Here is a 21004-nt window from a genome sequence, read left to right as displayed (position 1 = left end):
GGGCAAATAATTATTTATTTGAATTTTTATATACTTATTTCCTTTGTTTTTTTACTACACACCAAAATGTCACGAATGACATAGTCAAAGCAATCAAAATTGACATTGCTGACATGTTAGATGTAAATTACGACGTTAGTTTTACTATTTGATGCTTAAAACCCTTTTCATATTCTTTTGGATCAGTAGAAGGATTTAGACAAGGAGTATGTAGGACGAGTTACCAAGAACACCCAGAGATATGTTGGAATTTTTGCTAAGACTAATGATGAGTTGATCCATGAGCCAACAAACAGAGGCTTATCAGGAATACAACCTTGACATATTACTTACACAATGAGCCAAGGAAGGCAATGAGAATGCTCATGGGACTGAACCAAGACATAATATGCCTCCAGAAATTATCCTTTTTAATAAGTATAAATAAATGTATTTTTTCTTCATAAATTAGATTCATTGTCGATATTTTTTTATAGGTGTATTATCCGTTTATGCATAATACATCATGGAAACATATGATAGCTTGATGGATCCATATTATATATTATATATTTTGTTTGGGAAATTATGTTAACGTGCTTGTTACAAGTTAGTTTAATATGCTAATTGTTTTAGAAAAATTAAGTTTTGTGCTAGTTACATTTTTTGCCAAGTTTCTAATGCTCATTTGTTTGTAATCTTGTGAAGCTTACATCAAAGTTTCCTCCAAGGTCAAGGAATTTACTATTAGGGAGGTTTGGGCTTTATATGTTGGCCAACGTTTTAAGATATCTGGCCTATAATTATAACATGCTACCTACCTGTATTTAGTGATTTCCAGTGATCCTCAAGTCTGTCTTCTTACATGAAATGTTACAATGATAAATTTCAGGCCAAACTTAAAAAGCTTACTGAACATGTTCTGAAAGGTCATATTCCTCTGAAAATGACTATTCACTTTCGATGGGAATTTACAAGAAGTGTGATTTTATAGTTAACTACTAATATGAAATTTAGGTTGTTGCATGTTGGTCTGTTCATACTTCACAGTCAGTTGACTTATTGAGTGGTTTAATGGTTTTGTTGCTTAGTTGGTTAACTTTGTACATTCTTTAATTGTTTGTCTTAATCACTTTGTTGCTTAGTTGCTTAATGGCTTTGTTGCTTAGTTGCTTAATTTGTTCAATTCTTTAATAGTTTATTATTTAATCATTGACTTTCTTTTTGTAATGTTTATGCATTGAATTGTTGACTTGTTTTCGCTTTTGTTATTTACAATGTGACTTTCTAATTTATATGATGTTGATGTTGAATTTCTAATAGTACTTTTATTTGTGTAAAAGGAAAAATGGAAAAGGAGAGAACAATGATCTTGGAAGCTTTTGGTGACGACGTTATTAGATTCATTTGGAGAAGACGATGAACAATGCTCTTTAAGAAAGAAGCCTTAAAGTTTGATTCCGTTGCATACTTTCTCACAGAATGTCAATTTCACAATGTCATTCTCAAAGAATGTTTCATTTCATTGAACTAGTAATTTATGTATAATTCTCATGAGAATATCATTTTTGCACTTGTAATTTATGTTCATTCTTACAAGAATGTCTTGTTTTTGTACTTGAAATTTAGCTTCTTGTTTATTTCATGTCCCATTTTTTAAGAATGTTTTATATTTTTTTAAGAATGTTAAATTATTCTTTAAAAATCTAAGTTATGCATTTGTAATTAATTACTTATTTTTCAAGAATGTCTTTTCTTATTTTAATAATGTTAATATTACTCTTAAAGAATTTTAGTTTTGAAATTTTAATTTATGTCTTATTCTTCAAGAATAAGAAAAAATGATACGAATGAAAGTTAATTGTATTATTGGAAAACGTTCATGAAAAGTTAACTTTTAAAAATGTTAATTTGTATTTCTTTTTAAAAATTTGATTTAAAAATTTTCCTGAAATTTTGGTATGTATCCATTCATATCCAAAACTTCCTAATTTGTTTTGAAACAAATTGTTTAATTTACCATTATTGGTTTTTTAATATAGATAAGAATTAAATTTTTCCAATTAATTCACATCATGCCATTATTCATAATAACCATTCATTTTTTGATCTAATGTAACAAAAATGGTCATACATTCACACAGTAGTTGTGATTCATATTTAATCCTAACCCAACAATAAATACATAAAATAAAATCTCATAGATAAACATTACATAACAAACCCTGATAGTCTCACTAGTCTCACTGTATGTACTACTCGCTTAACTGTCTTGGATCCAACTGTTAAAAATCCTGCTTTTGAATATCCAACTCCTACAACTGACATGTATCTTAAATATCCTATATCAAATTGTGAATTTAACTCCACACATAAAATACTCAATGTATCTCCAAATTGTATTGTTAGCGACTGTGACATTGATGACTCTATCTCTTTTGACACTGATGAATCTTTGTGTACGTCAATGTATCAGTCATCTATCTCCACAACGTGTCACGCTGATAAATCATTTGCTTCTAGAGTATTTTCAAAAGCTCACAAGATACATGAAAAAATTTTAAGTCCCTGGAAACCTAAATTTTTGAAAAACACAAACACGTGTAATAAAAATTATGGTATATGAGTTTGCTATCGATGTGGATATACATCTCATAAAATCAGTGACTGTATATTTGAAAAAAAAAACACTAAAAGAGTTGAAAATGTTCGTATAAGAAATAATAAATTGCTTAAAAAATAATTCTCTGAATTGTATCTGTGTTGATTGTTATAACATTTTTAATGATAAACCCTTAGTGAAAAGACCATTGAAAAATGGGCCAGTGTGTTCCAATTTGTTTTCTTAGCACTGCAGGGTCAAGAGCATGTTGGGTATCTTGATAGTGGGTGCTCCAAGCATATGACATGATTTAAGTCTCTCATGGATGATTTTGTTAAAAGGGATGGCCATATGGTGACTTACGGAGACGATAACAAGGGAAAAATTAAAGGATATGGAATGATAAAGTGCAAGACTGTGGAATACAAGAATGTATCATACATAAAGGGACTCGGACATAACCTAATATCAATCAGTCAACTTTGTGACACTGATTATGACATTCACTTCAACAAGAAGGAAGGGAGCATCATTGATTCAAAGAAATCAACCGTACTCACTGCCAACCGGAAAAATGGCATCTATGTGTTGGATATGTTTTATGCTAATTCAGCTCTCATACATTGCTTATTTTCTCGTTCTCAAGCCCATTTGAATTGGTTGTGGCATAAGAAGTTGTCTCATCTGAATTTTAAAGCATTGTCAAAGATTTCTGGTGATCAGCTTGTTAGAGGAATGCCTAAGATGAAATTCAACAAGGACAAGCTTTGCTTAACGTGTGTGAAAGGAAAACAAACCAAGTCCTTCTTTAATACAAGGCCATGTTTCTCTATCACTGACCCATTTTAACTTCTTCACATTGATTTGTTTGGCCCTGTCCTAATCAAGTCTAGGTCTGGCAAAAGGTTCACACTGGTGATTGTTGATGAGTTCTCAAGATTTACTTAGGTGTTGTTTCTTCAGAAAAAGAGTCATGTCGTTGATGAAATCATGTCGTTCGTTAAAAGGAATGAAGTAATATATGATCAAAAGATAAGGCAGCTCTGAAGTGATCATGGTACTGAGTTTAGAAACTCCATACTAGAGGAAATTTGTGATGATAAGGGCATTACTCAAAACTTCTCGGTTGTCCGAACTCCACGATAAAATGGAATTACTGAAAGACGTAATCGCAAGTTGATAGAAGTTGGTCTCACCATGGTTTTAGAAGCTGGTCTACCACTCTCCTTTTGGGCAGAAGCAGTCAACACAACATGCTACTCTCAAGACCAATCGATAATTTTTAAGCGTCATGGGAAGACATCCTATAAGATGCTTAAAAGAAGAAAGATAAATATCTCTTATTTCCATGTTTTTGGGTGTATATGCTATATCCGAAATCAAAAGGATCAACGTTCGAAGTTTGAAGCAAAAGCTGATGAAGGTTTCTTTTTTGTATATTTGAATGAGTCTAAAGCCTTCGGAGTGTTCAACATAAATTCCAAGACCACTAAATAATCAATCCATGTCATGTTTGATGATAACACTTGTAAAAATGATCCGAATGATAATCCAACATCTATTCTAGAAGAGCTCACTCACTTTCCATCTATAGACTATGAGATCACTAATCCAGTTATTTCATTTGACGTTGATCTCCTTCCTTCATCATCTGGCCCCTCTAAATACGTTACCCCAATTAAAGAATATGTTGTTGAAGAAATAAGTGACTATGTTCCTCTTGTTGTAGGTGAAGATGAAGAACTTCCTAGGGAGTCAAGTAGAGGTTCTTCATCGGTGATTAATCTACATATTATTCTTGGTTACACTGGTAACCAAATCATTGGAAATATCTCAAAAGGCGTTCGCACTCAAAGACAAGTGACACAAAACTTTTGCTTGTTTGTCAACTTTGTCTCACTAATTGAGCCCAAGAAGGTCAATGAAGCTCTCAAAGATGTGGAATGGATCAAGGCGATGCAAGATGAATTAAATGCATTTGAACGACATGGATTATGGACTCTTGTTCCTCATCTTGAGAAAAAAAACAATCATCGACACACGTTGGATGTTTTTGCAAAAATGTGGATGAAGATGGTATTGTTACAAGAAATAAGGCACATTTAGTGGCTCAAGGGTTTACTCAATTAGAAATATCTCAGAAGGCGTTCGCACTCAAAGACAAGTGATACAAAAATTTTGCTTGTTTGTCAACTTTTTCTCACTAATTGAGCCCAAGAAGGTCAATGAAGCTCTCAAAGATGTAGATTAGATTAAGGCGATGAAATATGAATTAAATGTGTTTGAACAACGTAGAGTATGGACTCTTGTTCCTCGTCCTGAGAAAAAACAATCATCGACACACGTTGGATGTTTCGCAAAAAGGAGGATGAAGATGGTATTGTTACAAGAAATAAGGCACGTTTGGTGGCTCAAGGGTTTACCCAATTAGAAGGACTAGACTACGATGAAACGTTTACCACTGTTGCTAAACTCGAAGCAATCCGTCTCTTTCTTGCTTATGCATCCTATATGAAATTCACAGTGTATCAAATGGACGTCAAGACTGCTTTTCTACACGGGGATCTCCATGAAGAAGTGTTTCTTAAGCAACCCCCTGGTTTCGAAATTGATAAATTTCCTAATCATGTTTATAGTCTGGACAAGGCAGTCTATGGACAAAAGCAAGCTCGCATAGCATGTTATGATACACTGGCAAATTATCTTATTCAGAACAGATACTGATAAGGTGCAATTGATAATACCCTGTTCATCAAGCAGTCATCTTAAGTACCTGGTCGGGTCCTGAATGAAATTGATGTCTTCAATTTTGTAGTCAGATATAGTCATCACAAATCTTTATCGGGAAACATAATCTTGAATTCTAAGATTGATCATTATCCATGTCTCAAATTCATACATATGTCTTGTAAAATGGAGGAATAGTTGATAACTTATATGAGGGATGAATCCTGATTAATTAATTAAAAGGGTTGAATATTAATTAATTAATAGTTGGTTAATTAGAATGTTCCAGAACCCTTAAGGAAATAGGGTTGGACGAAATTCACTCCATCCCATATGGGATGGGAGGTGAAATTCGAATTTGTCCTCCATCCCACATGAGATGGAAGACAAATCTAAGGAAAGGATCCAAGGCTATAAATAGGGCTCTAGGTATCTCATAATTCCTTGCACATTGGATTAACAAATTTGCCAACTCTATTCCTCCCTCTATAGTAGACGGTTTACTCTCCCTCCTGGGGTTTGTGAATTGGATCCTCCCTTTAGTTAATCTTATTATGCTCTTTGGAGTTCATTGGGTGTGAACCAAGAGAGGGATTCTGGTTTGGATCCTTACATCCAAACAAGGTGGCATGCACAAGGTCTCAAGAAAAGATGTCACTATCTGGAAAAGAGGTATGTAGTTATTCCTTCTTTATATTTTAATAGGGTAGCAGTAATAACATGAAACTTAGATCCTTAGGTTGCATGAACACATAGGATTTTGATTTATTTTTGTTGCACCATGATCATGTGTTTAGATGCATAAAAATCCTAATAATTAGTTCATTCATGTGTTTACGATCCCATTTCAGTTTATTCATTAAGAGATCTCGGTACTATGGTACTTTTACACATGAAAGGTTTGGGCTTATTTCTTTAAGAAAAAGTTTGAGGTTTTAGCATTCAAGAAATGGAAGTCTTCTATGGAGAATGAAACAAAATTAAGGGTCAAGTGTTTCGGTTCAGACAATAGGGGAGAATATAGCAGTAAAGTGTTTGTTGATTATTGTGCTGACCAGGGAATCAAAATGCAAAGGTTGGTTTCAAAGAAACCTTAGCAAAATGGAGCAGCTAAGATGATAAACTGTGCATTGAACGAGAGGGCGAAGAGCATAAGATTTCATGAAGATTTACCAAATATGTTTTGGGAAAATCCGGTCAACACAACAATGTATTTAATCAACAAGGAACCCTCATTTCCCATAGGGTTCAAAATTTGAGAAGATAAATGGCAAGGTCGTGAGATTTCACTTAGATACTTGAAGGTTTTTGGTTGTGTCTCGTATGCCAAGGTTAAAGATTCATAGATATACAAGTTATAGGTGAAGGGAAGGAAGCGCACCTTTATAGGCTATGGCTTGGATGACAATGGGTACTTCTTATGTGATAACAAAAATCAGAGGGTTATCAAAAGTTGGGATTGTGTCATCAACACGAGTGTCTTGTATAAGGAAAGACTTGCAGAATGATCTGGAAGAAATAAGCAACAAGAGAAAGAAAAAAATCAAGTTGAGTTCGAAGATATCTTAGATGATGATATTGTAAAACCTGTCACTACTCTAGACATAAGTGAAAGTTCATGAAGTAGTAGGAGCTTCGATAAACCTGGAGATAGTGGTAGCATAGGTGATAGTAGTTCAGAGGGTGAAGTTATATATGATGAAGAGATTGAAATTCCTACAATATAAATATCCACTATAGAACAAAGTTCTCTAGTCAGATACTCTCCATCAACTGATTATTTGTTGTTGTCTGAGAATTGTGTACTTGAGTCAGATCCAGATGCCTTGATGATGGAAGACTCCATATAGTGGGGAAAGGATAAGACTTCAGATAGTAGGAAAAGGTAATGGAAGACGAGTTGAGCTTACTTGACAAGAACTAGATTAGGTCCTTGATCAAGAGCTCAGTAAGACATTCGAGACAAGTTTGATGGTCAAGGGATCCTAACAAAAGGGAAATATTGATTCTCTAGTTTCAAATACAACTACAATCAGATAAGTCCTTAATATGGTAGCCTTTAAAAACCTCAATCTAGAGCGGATAATTATGAATACAACCTTTCTCCATGATAACCTGGAAGATAACCTAAACGACACAACTAGAGGGTTTTACTACATTTTATAAGAAAAATATGGTGTGCAAGAAGAAGAGAAGTTTGTATGGCATGAAGCAAACTTCTAAGCATTGATACTTAGAGTTCGATAACTTCATGAAGAGGAGTAGGTACACGACACGTGGGATGGATCACTATTTTTACCTAATTACTTTTAGCTCGTCCTACATCATCCTCATGTTGAATAGTGATAACATATTGATTGATGGTTCTGAACTGAAAAAGATCGGCGCGCTTAAGATGCAGTTGTCCAGAAAGTTCAAGATGGTAAACCTAAAGGTTATTGAGCTGAAGAAAGTCCTTAGTACAGAGAACTGTTGAATACTTTTAGCTCCTCTTACATCATCCTCATGATGAATATTGGCAATGTATTGATTGATGGTTGTGATATGAAAAATATTTGCATGCTTAAGATGCAGTTGTCCAGAAAGTTCAAGATGGTGAACCTAAAGGTTGTTGGGCTGAAGAAAGTCCTTAATAAAAAGAACTATTGAGATGAAGAAAGTCCTTAGTAGGAGATTTTAGGGTGTGAAGACTTGATCAGAATGGTCAGAGAGAGAATTCTCTCATGGTAAGTGAATGGCTAGAGAGAGAATTCTCCATTGATGAAATAATTCTAAGTCCATAATGCACTATGGGAACTTGGTAAAGGAGATCCCCCGTGGTGAATGTACTACTCATGATGATAATGCGCCGAAGCATGGAGAATGCGCTCATTCCTTTGGAGAATATGTTGCTGACATGGAGAATGCGCTCCTGATGTGGAGAATGTGGTGCTGGGTCAGAGAATGCACCGTGTTGATCATGGAGGCTCAAGGATATGTTGTTATGATGCTGAATGCGCTCCTCCTTTTGGGTAATGCGTTCCATGTAGGGTGAATATGCATGTGCATGGAGATTATGTTGCCTGGGTGAATGGCAGGGGGCCATGCATATCCCTCTGTAACGCTTGTTTTCTATATGTGTTTAATTAATAATTCAAAATAAAATGAGTAAAAGACTTTTTGAGAAAACCCTAGTTCGTAGAGAGCTTAAGGGATAAACACGGGGTGTGCCACATCACAATTCGTGATGCGACCATGTATGGGACGTGATACGCCGTCACAATCAGACCATAATTTAATATCGGTCCTTAAGCCCTATTTAAAGGCACTAACTTCTATGGTTGGTCATTTTCTCTAGTTTCCACCATTATAGAGAAAATGTAACATTCATAAAATTCATGAAAATTTTTAAACTTTTAAAACCAATCCACAACCATCATTGTTTACAAAATAGTTTTCAAAACATGTTTATTATCAGAGTTTTCCCAAAATCATAATACAAAACACGAGGAGGTGCACGATCACTCCTTTGCCTTCCAACGATCATCTGAAGTACCTGAAACATAACCTTAAACTGTAAGCCCAAAGCTTAGTGATTTCCCCCAAAACACCAACACACAGCAAATAACACATATACAATAACAGCATGCAATGGGTCCATAACTAACATATTGGATTACCCCTGAGCCCACAATGTAAGTTTGGCTTGCCCTCGGGCCTACAACTTATGTCTTGCTCCCCGACCGGATCAGTCCCTGGACTGAATACTACTGAGCCCCAAGTACGAGTCTGGATTGCCCTACCCGACCCTCAGCTTGTATTTGGAATGGACATGAGCCCTCAGTATGAGTCTTGCATTCCCTACCCGACCCTCAACTCAATTATGGATTGCTCCAGGGTTTGTTGGTTACCGCACAAAGTAGTACAACCTCAACCCAACCCACACAACATGTCGACATATAACAGATAATACCATATACAGATAATCATACAAACAATATCATAGGTAGTCCTACAGATCTACCAACTAGCATATCAGAACTAGCATGCATATCTATCCATACTCAACATAACAACGAATATCAAGTTATCAAACCAATGGGTCGGCCTTGGTGCCTTCGACCCGTAAGTACAGTGAGGAAAATTCACCTCACAACTGAACAGAACTAATGAGGCCTGAATCTGAATCTCAGCTCTCTACACAATACCTATATCCACCAAGTGACCAATTCCATCAAAATCCCAAAAAACCCAACATAACCTCAAAGTCAAACTTGGTCAAAGTCAAAGTCAACTTGTCAAACCCACTAAACCAACTAAGTCACCCAACCGAGTCAACTCAACAAGGACTGACTCATGTGAGTACGTGGGGCGTAACCCAGAGGTACGCTTAGCGTACACGAATCCTCTCACTGACTAGCTTACGGGGTGGCTAACCGAGTACGCGGGGCGTACTCCCACCTACGTGGGGGGTACCCTCGCACCCTTCAATCTCCATTTAGTGCTTAATGGATTAAGCACTTAAGCCCATACTTCAGATCTACGGTCCGAATGCACCCTAGAGTCATATAGTTTCCTACTTTATGACTTTACAAGCCCATAAAGTGCTTAACACAAGGTCTTAATCCATTAAGACCTTCTACAAGATGCATGGAGCAGTTCTAACCAAATGGACTTCATTTTTATGACTAAGGACCCCTCATAGGATCTGAAAGGACAACTCAAAACATCTAGAATATGTCATGCTCAAGATGGGACTTTTGGGACCAAAATGTAACATAAACACCCAAAATGAGATTTAGCAAACAAGTCATCAAGGTATGAACTTTATACCTTGAGATGATGGAAAAAGGAGCAAAACTTCCAAATCCAAAGCTTGCTTCAAGCATCCAAGCTTTATCACCACCTTCTTCTTCTTATGGAGCACTCATAAACTCACACTCAACCTTCCAAGGGATCAAGAGAGGCTAGGGATGCAAGGAAATCGATTTTTGCTAATGCAGACTGAAAAGTATGGAAGAAATGAGACTTAAGGATGTTTAAATACTTGTCAAACCCTAAAAATTAGTGTTTCCACTTTTAGGAAGTACGCCCAGCATACCAAGATGTACGCCCATCGTACTAGTCCGCGCCCTAGTACGCTTAACATACACCTCGTACGCATGACGTACTCCGAAGCCATAATTGTATTCTTATAACTCTTGAACTTTAAGACCAATTGCAATATAATTAAATTAAAGGACTGGAAATAGGATTACCTTGACCTCATGATGTTACAATTCTTCCCTACTTGATTTAGACTTCGTCCTCGAAGTCTGCTGCGGTGAACAATGCAAGATAATGCTCTCGCATCTCCGCCTCCGGCTCCCAGGTCCACTCGGATCACCTCTGGTGTTGCCACCATACCTTTACCAAAGGTATCTCCTTGTTGCGCAAAACCTTTATTTTCCTCTCCAGGATAGCCACCAGCCTCTCAACATAGTTCAGGCACTCATCGACCTGAATATCATCCAAGGAAACCACTGCATCCTCATCCACTACGCACTTTCGCAACTACAAGACATGGAAAGTGATGTGAATCTGATTGAGCTCCTCAGGAAGGTCCAATCTGTAAGAAACCTTGCCAACCCTGACAATCACCCCAAAAGGCCCAATAAAACGGGGACCCAACTTCCCCCTCTTTCTAAAGCGTATCACACCTTTCCAAGGCGAGACCTTCAGTAATACCATATCGCCGACCTGAAACTCCAACTCGGATCGGTGCCGGTCGGCATAGCTCTTCTGCCGACTCTGAGTAGTCTGTAGTCTCTTCCGGATCTACTGAATAAGCTCTGTGGTCTAAAGGACCACCTCAATCCGCCCCATAAACCTGTGACCAACCTAGCCCCAACAAACCGGGGTACGATATCTCCGCCCATATAAGAGATCGAAAGGCGGAGCACCAATGCTGGGATGATAACTGTTGTTGTAGGAAAACTCTACAAGAGGTAGGTAGGAGTCCCAGCTCCCACTGAAATTGATAACACAGGGCCACAACATATCCTCAAGGGTCTATATCATCCGCTCACTATGGCCATAGGTTTGCAGATGATAAGCTGTGCGGAAGTGCAACCTCGTACCCAGTTCCTCATGGAACTTCTGCCAGAAACGGGAGGTGAACCTAACATCACGGTCTGAAACAATGGAGACCAGAACCCTATGGTGAGCAACGATCTCGCGGACATACACGTCGGCCAACTTCTCGGCCGAAGAACTCTCCCGAATCGCCAGAAAGTGGTCACTCTTGGTCAATTGATCTACGATGACCCATATAGCATCACAACCCTTTGTCGTCTTTGGCAAATTGGTGATAAAATCCATCGATATCTGCTCTCATTTCTACATGGGAACCTCCAGAGGCTGCAACTTGCCATGTGGCCTCTGATGCTCAGCCTTAACCATCCTGCAGGTCAAGCATCTCTCCACATACCAGGCTATCTCCCTCTTTATACATGGCCACCAATAGCTCAATCTCAAATATTGATACATCTTGGTGGCCCCCATATGAATGGAAAAATGAGACTAATGAGCCTCCTCCAACACAGCCTGCCGGATCCCACCAGAAACTGGAACCTAGACCCGACCACACAGGGCCAACAGACCACGACTATCCGTGACAAGCCTATAAATCTCACCTCTGATCCTATCCTACTTCTAGTTCTATTTCCGAACTCCCTCGGTATGAGCCTCCTTGATGAATCCCAAAAGCGGGGAATCGACTGATATCCTCATACACATCACCCTATCTGAAGACCTGGCTGACTTGCGGCTCAAAGCATCCACCACTACATTTGCTTTACCCGGATGGTGATCTCGTAGTCATAATCCTTGACTACGTCCATCCACCTACGTTGCCTCATGTTCAGGTTCGGCTGATCCATAATATGCATCAGACTCTTGTGATCCGTGTAGATAGTACAACGAACCCCATAAAGATAGTGCCTCCAAATCTTGAGGGCAAAAACCACTGCCCCCAACTCCCGATCATGTGTGGGATATCGTTTCTTGTGCGGCTTCAGCTGCCGCGAAGAATAAGCTATCACCCTTCCTCTCTGCATGAGGACCACCCACAAACCAGTGATGGATGCATCACAGAATACCACAAAATCCTCAATTCCCTTCGGGAGGGTCAATACTGGGGCCTCGCATAATCTCTGTCGAAGGGTCTCAAATACAGATTGTTACTCAGGGCCCCATCAGAAATCCACCCGCTTCCTCGTCAAACGAGTGAGGGGCACTGCAATCTTGGAGAAATCCTGAATGAATCTCCTATAGTACCCTGCCAAACCCAAGAAACTCCTTATATCCAAGGGAGATTTCGGAACCTCCCACTGCATCACGGCCTCGATCTTGGCCGGATCGACCAATATCCCATTCTGGTTAACGAGGTGTCCAAGGAACTGAACCTCTCGTAACCAAAACTCGCACTTCGAGAACTTAGCATAAAGTCGTTATCTCCTCAAAACCCCTAGAAGCTCACGGAAATGCTCCTCATGCTGCTCTCTGGTCTTGGAATACACCAGGATATCATCAATGAACACAATAACGAAACGATCAAGCATCAGCCTGCATACCCGATTCATCAAATCCATGAATACTGCAGGCGCATTGGTGAACCCAAATGGCATCACCACGAACTCGTAATGCCCATAACAAGTCCGAAACGCGGTCTTCTCCACGTCATCCTCTCTCACTCTGACATGATGATACCCAGACCTCAGATATATCTTGGAGAACCAAGATGCACCCTGCAACTGATGAAAGAGGTCATCAATCTGCGGGAGGGGATAATGGTTCTTCACAGTTAGCTTGTTTAATTCCTGGTAATCAATGCACATCTGGTGTGAGCCATCCTTCTTCTTGACGAACAAAATCGGCGCTCCCCACGGAGAACTGCTCGGTTTAATAATTTGCTTGCCTAGAAGCTCCTGCAGCTGAGATGACAACTCCTGCATCTCAGGTGGTTCCAAGCGGTATGGCGCCTTGGAAATAGGGGCCGCACCTGGCACAAGGTTGATCCTGAAATCGACCTATCTCTCGGAGGCACATCGGGTAACTCCTCCAGAAACACATCTGCGAACTCCCTGACAACCGGGACCTCTGAAACTGAAGTTTGATCCCCAACATGCGTATCCACCACATAAGCCAAGTAGCTCGCACACCCATGCTGAATATATCGTCCAAACCTAGCTTCAAAACAAAACCCTAAACCTATCTCGATGCCCTCTCCATAGATAATCAGTTCTCCCCCACTTGGGGTTCAAACTACCACGCGCTGGCCCTCACAATCAATCATAGCACCGAACCAGCTCAGCCAATCCATACCCATAATCACGCAAATATCCCCCATAGGGATAGGGACCAAATCGATCGGATAAGGCACCCCGAAGATGTCAATAATTAACACAAACCTGATACACTGATGATGCAGAAACTCTGTGTTCATTGGTGATAGAAACTCGCAACAGACACTCTAACTCCCCAATGGGTATATCAAACTCTCTACTGAACGATCGAGATATAAAGGACCGACTCACACCTGAGTCAAACAACACTAGAGCAGGCAAAGAGTACACCAGGAATGTATCTAACAGAGACACATAAATAAGCATAACATAAAACATAATCAACAAAATAATGGATAGAAACATACCAGTCACAACATCTGGAGCTGCTCTGGCCTCCTCGACAGTGAGCTGGAAAGTGCGACCTCGAGCCCTCGGGGGCTCCACCTTGCCCTGACTCCCATCAGTGATCCTCAAAGTAGCCGACGTTGGAGCCTGAGCCTGCCTAGCAGCAAGCGAGGGACAGTTGGCCTTCACATGGCCAACCTGGTTGCAATGATAACAAATCCTAGAGCTGAGTGTTGGGGCCTACTGGCGGCAATCCCTTGTCATATGGCCCTGCTAGCCACAATTCTGGCACCCATAAGATGATCGTCAAGAACCCTCATGAGCCTTGCCACACTTCCCACAAGTGCGGCCCTTCCGACCACCAAATCTGACATCAGCGGCCTTGAACCGCTTCGGCGCATACTGCGACTGCGTCGGGGCCGATCTCTGCTCTCTCGTCTGCAGTTCCATCTCAATCTCACGCCACCTAGCAGCCTCTTGCAAATCCAACAAGGAACCACAGCGCTAGGTGGATACAAAGTGACGGATCTCCGTCTTGAGCATGCTCAATTAACGGGTAATCTGAGCTTGCTCAGAAGCGACAAACTCAGGACAAAACATGGCCCTTTCCGTGAATATCTTGGTGATCTCCGTCACCATCTATGTCCCCTGCCTCAAATCCAGGTACTCCTGGGCCAACCTCTCACGCTCCACCAAAAGCACATATCCAGCGTGAAACATCTTTGAGAACTGCTCCCAAGACACAACAGCTCTCTGCTCAGCAGAAAATGAACTAGTAGCAAGTCTCCACCAATCCTTCGCTCCGGACCTTAGAAGGTTCAGAGCGCACCTAGACTTCTGGTCAGCTAGGCAAGAACATGTGAAAAAGAATCCCTCAACATCAGACAACCACCTCATGGCTATTATCGGATCCTGCACTCCATCGAAAGTCGGGGGCTTCGTATTGTCGAAGTCCCGATACTGAAAAACCCGACCCGATTGAACCCCTGCAGCCGCAACGGCTGCAGCAGCAGCCTCAGACAAGGCAGCATAACACTCATCAAAGTACTCTATCATGGTGGTCTTAATAGACCCAAACATCTCTGGCAACTGAGATCGGAAGTGAGAAAAAACTTCCTCTTGTAGGATCTCCCTAATCCTGTCATCCAACACAGCTGACCCAACCTAACTGCCAGCTCCCGATCCCGATCCGGACCCAGCCTCGAATCGTCTCGTCGTCACCATACTGAAGATAAACTAGGGGGATATCAGATAAAACACATATCATATCAGGGAAACTAACTCCTAACAAAGCCCTAGGGGTTGTGACTTCCCTGTTACGCGTACGGGTCCTGTGCTTTAAGTATTACGGACCCATACTACCTTCCACACCTACTCGTATTTATCTCAGAGGATCATCACAACAACCTTATCAATACACACTAGCATAATCATACATTCAATACTCACTCCCTAGCGGAAAGGATAATAATCTCGAAACTGGCCGGTTGACCCCACATAACTCATCCATGAAACTTCCACCAGCCCTGCAGCACTCGTGTATGCTAATCATACATAACACTGGATCCTATAGACAGTCGAATATCTGATCCTACTCTAATCCATTCATCAAACAAGAACAAAAAATAAGGCAAAACCAAACATTCTTAGGCTATAAAATCTTAGTTATGTATAACCATGATGCATACACTAAGCAACTACAGTAATGATGTTAATTCCATTGAAGACGAACCCTAGGCTATCAGTCATCATATAATCAGGCAATTCTATCATGCAAATTCCTGAAGATATCTAGCCTATCACTAGCATGCTTTTCGAATATATCACAAAAGCAAATAACAGTGTGGTATTTTGGGGTCTACTTACTGGCTCCGACTGATCGTACACATCGCATCCTCCTTGATTATTTTGAAATCCATTTGAAAAATCGTTTTTAAAATCTTTTTCCTTAGTTTGAGACTTGATTCACATGAGTGTTCCCCCAATTCACTCAAACCAAGGCTTTGATCCCAACTTGTAACGTCGATAAAATTCATGAAAAATTTTAAACTTTTAAAACCAATCCACAACCATCATTGTTTACAAAATAGTTTTCAAAACATGTTTATTATCAGAGTTTTCCCAAAATCATAAAACAAAACACGAGGAGGTGCACGATCACGCCTTTGCCTTCCTGCAATCATCTGAAGTACCCGAAACATAACCTAAAACTGTAAGCACAAAGCTTAGTGATTTCCTCCAAAACACCAACACACAACAAATAAAACATATACAATAACATCATGCAATGAGTCTATAACTAACATACTGGATTACCCCTGAGCCCACATCATAAGTCTGGATTGCCCTCAGGCCCACGACTTATGTCTGGCTTGCTCCCCGACTAGATCAGTCCCTGGACTGAATACTACTGAGCCCTCAGTACGAGTTTTGATTGCCTTACCCAGCCCTCAGATCGTATCTGGAATACACATGACCCCTCAGTATGAGTCTGGCATGACCTACCCGACCCTCAGCTCATATCTAGATTGCTCCAGGGTTTGTTGGCTACCGCACGAAGCAGTACAACCTCAACCCAACCCGCACAATATGTCGACATATAACAGATAATACCATATACATATAATCATACAAACAATACCACAACTAGTCCTATAGATCTACAACCTAGTATATCAGAACTAGCATGCATATCTATCCATACTCAACATACCAACGAATATCATGTTATCAAACCAATGGGTCGGCCTTGATGCCTTCGACCCATAAGTACAGTGAGGAAAACTCACCTCGCAACTGAACAGAACTGATGAGGCCCGACTCCAAATCTCAGCTCTCTACACAATACCTATATCCACCAAGTGACCAATTCCATCAAAATCCCAAAATACCCAAAATGCCCTCAAAGTCAAACTAGGTCAAAGTCAACTGGTCAAACCCACTAAACCAACCGAGTCAACCCAGCCGAGTCAACTCAATCGAGTCAACTCAACAAGGGCTGACCCATGCGAGTACGCAGGGCGTAACCCAAAGGTACGCTTAGCGTACACGAAGCCTCGCATTGACCACCTTATGGGGTGGCTGACCGAGTACGCGGGGCGTACTCCCACCTACACGGGACGTACCCTCGCACCCTTCAATCTCCATTTAGTGCTTAATGGCTTAAGCACTTAAGCCCATACTTCAGATCTACGGTCCGAATGCACCCTAGAGTCATATAGTTTCCTACTTTATGACTTTACAAGCCCATAAAGTGCTTAACACAAGGTCTTAATCCATTAAGACCTTCTACAAGATGCATGGAGCAGTTCTAACCAAATGGACTTCATTTTTATGACTAAGGACCCCTCATAGGATCTGAAAGGACAACTCAAAACATCTAGAATATGTCATGCTCAAGATGGGACTTTTGGGACCAAAAAGTAACATAAACACCCAAAATGAGATCTAGCAAACAAGTCATCAATGTATGAACTTTATACCTTGAGATGATGGAAAAAGGAGCAAAACTTCCAAATCCAAAGCTTGCTTCAAGCTTCCAAGCTTTATCACCACCTTCTTCTTCATATGGAGCACTCACAAACTCACACTCAACCTTCCAAGGGATCAAGAGAGGCTAGGGATGCAAGGAAATCGACTTTTGCTAATGCAGACTGAAAAGTATGGAAGAAATGAGACTTAAGGATGTTTAAATACTTGCCAAACCCTAAAAATTAAGGTTTCCACTTTTAGGAAGTATGCTCAGCGTACCAAGATGTACGCCTATCATACTAGGGCGCGCCCTAGAACGCTTAGCGTACACCTCGTATGCATGACGTACTCCGAAGCCATAATTACCATAATGCCATTAAGGCCCTTATGCTTATAACTCTTGAACTTTAAGACCAATTTAAATATAATTAAATTAAAGGACTGGAAATAGGATTCCCTTTACATCAGGATGTTATAGAAAACCCTAGCCCACTGTGTGTTTTTGAGCTTTTGAGTGATTCTTGGTGAAGAATGAAGCCTTTGGTGCATTGTATGGCTCATTCTAGCAGAAGATTCCACCTTCTAAACCAATTGCAAGCTTTGTAATTCTTAAAGTTTCCCATTTATGTTGATTCATTCATAGATCCATAGGTTGGATGTGTTTTTGGTCTTTTAGGATCCCTTTTCATGACACTCTTGGAGTTTGGAGAAATCCATAACATTATACTTGTCCATGGATGGTTTCTGGACGTTTTTTTGGTTATTTGAGTGCATGTTTGGTCTCCCTTGGAGCCATGCTAAGGAATCAATCCATTTAGGGCTCTTTTTGGATCTAGGGTTGTGGTTTGGATGTTTGGGGACTAGTACATGGATAAAGTTGGAAACTTTATCCACTAGGTCACTAATTTGAAGAGGTCTTGGAAGTATTGGTCTCTATCTTTATGGATTAAGTGCTTTGATAAAGGATTTACATCTGCCCAGAAAGCGCGACACGGTCAAGTCATGGTTGCGACACAAAGCTTGAAGGTCATTCACAACTATTTTGTCGCTTACTGATCGTGGAGTGACCAGGAGTTGGGTCGCGGTGCGTTAACATATTGACCTTTTGACCGATTTGACTTTTGGTCAAACTTTGATGGATTTGAATGTTAGATTGAGGACTGGTCTTTGGTTGATCTAGGTGGTTTTTGTAGTTGATTTCTTGAGGATTCGAGTGCGTTGACCTATTGACAGATTGGTGTGAGGCCGAGAGTCTTTACGTGTTGACAGAACAATGTGAGACTATGAGTCTGGCAGAACGATGTGAGGCCATGATCCATTAGGTGGTATACATTGTATGTATAATGGAATATGTGGTATCTTGGGGAAGTCAGTAAGGTTTGTGCTTACTCTTTACAATTAAATATCTTCAGGCTTCAAGTGATAAAAGGAAGGGTGTGCCGTGATTGTATTCACATTCGATCGTTATGTTTTGTTTTCCTGCAATTTTGATATACATTTGACATGATTCATGGTTTTGATTTGAAGGATGTTTTCCTAAACTATTTATGAAATGGGTTTTAGTTTGTTTACTTCTAATTTTTTAAAAAGAAAATTCTCGCTGGAAATTTTGGGACGTTACACCTTCAAGGTTAGAGATTCTAGAAGCAACTAGATGATATTTTATGATTGGATAATTCCATTTAGGGCCTAACATCGTTCTCAACACTCCATCTGTTAGGGTGCAAAGTTATTCATAGATTGACTTTGTAATGGATTGACTTGAGAAGACCCACTTGCATGTGGGATTGGAGCCTTGTGACATGATATATATATATATATATATATATATATATATATATATATAGAGAGAGAGAGAGAGAGAGAGAGATAGAGAGAGAGAGACTTGTTAGCACCTCTATAAATAATGGGTTGCATACCACTAGTAGAGTGTGCTTGAGAGATGTAGTTCATAGAGAGTTTTGAGTGAGTTAATTATGTAGACTAGATCTAGTTCATTTTTGCAATCTCCTCATGATAATCGAATACATCTTTTAGCACCCAAATCACCATGTTCATTGTGTTCTTACAATTCTGCATGTCAAATCAAATGCTCATAATTCACTACACCATCCCTAAGTAAAAACATATACATCCATAATAATCTACAACCTTGAACCTTGTTATATCCCTTGATCCATTCACTTGAGTTTATGTTCAAAGTAGAGTTATACCAATGAGTAATCATATTACTATACATGTATCCGAGTTTTTAACACTTAAAACCATATTTATCATGTAATGTAGAGCAAAATCATCAAACTTTTGAGTTCTTTGACAACTTGAGAATCTTCTTTACTTCTTCTTATGTATAGATAATATCAAGTTCTAGTTCCCTCGTAATAGTTCCATTGTTATGATTTCCAACACACACATTGTAGTATTTGGTGCTTCTACAATGAAACTTTCAACTCCGTTATGTTTTTTTGCCAATTCCATAGCTGCTTTCGATACATGGAATGTAATCTTTCAATATTTTTCTAACGTTACCCTAAAATTCTCTATACTTCTACAATGAAACTTTCAACTCCGTTATGTTTTTGTCAATTCCATAGCTGCTTTCGATACATGGAATGTACTCTTTCAATATTTTTGTAACGTTACCCTAAATTTCTCTATACTCCTTACAATTTACATCTTTTCACAAAAAAAGTAAATAAATAAATAAAAATAAACAATTGCTTCATATCATACAGATTCATATATAGCAACTCAACATCATATAATGAGCTTCTTGTGCAATCTCTTCTCTCTATGGTTTACTCGTGATATTCAAAACATTTTTTCATCCTTTCACCAAAGTTTGACATCAGGGTCTAAGACGTCCTATAGAACAACTCTTAAAATGTCAGACAATACTTCTTAAACTTTACTTCATCCGTTTAATGCTCGGTTTTTGTCGGTTCCTTTTGCATCCGTACATGTAGTTTAGAATTCCATCAAAATATAGTCAATCTTGGATTAACATTTGATAATTTAAAAAATTACATCATCAATGCGTTGCAATAATTGTTAATCGTGAACAGACAAATCCACGAAATACTTTTTCAAGAAATATGTTGCATTCTTAAATAAGAGATTAATGCAGAAAAGTCCCATTATTTTAGGAAATTTTTTAATAAAGTTCTAAAAGTTTTTTTTAACAGAAAAGTCCCGATTATTTAACATTTTGCCAAAATTAACGAAAAAATCATTTTTTATATTTGAACAGCAAATGACAGATTATGTGATTTTCTCATAATAATAAGACTTTTCTATTAAAAAAAAAATAATAATAAGACTTTTTTAAAACTTTTCCTAAAAATTTAGAACTTTTCTGTAGATTTCCCTCTTAAATAACTTAGACAAAACAAATCTTGCAACTTTAGAAAAACGAAATGTAAATTGAAAAGCTTGTATTACGTTGAGAACATTTTGCAACTTTAATTTAAACAATCATTTCATATTGTTTTTATTTTATTTGTTTAAAAATAACTATTTAAAAAGCCATGTGTCTTGTTAATGGCAACATGCCAATATGCCATGATGCAACCAG

The sequence above is a fragment of the Lactuca virosa genome, chromosome 9 (genome assembly GCF_052849685.1).
Source record: "Lactuca virosa cultivar CGN04683 chromosome 9, Lactuca_virosa_CGN04683_v6, whole genome shotgun sequence".
Lineage (NCBI taxonomy): Eukaryota > Viridiplantae > Streptophyta > Magnoliopsida > Asterales > Asteraceae > Lactuca > Lactuca virosa.
This window is presented reverse-complemented; position numbering follows the sequence as displayed.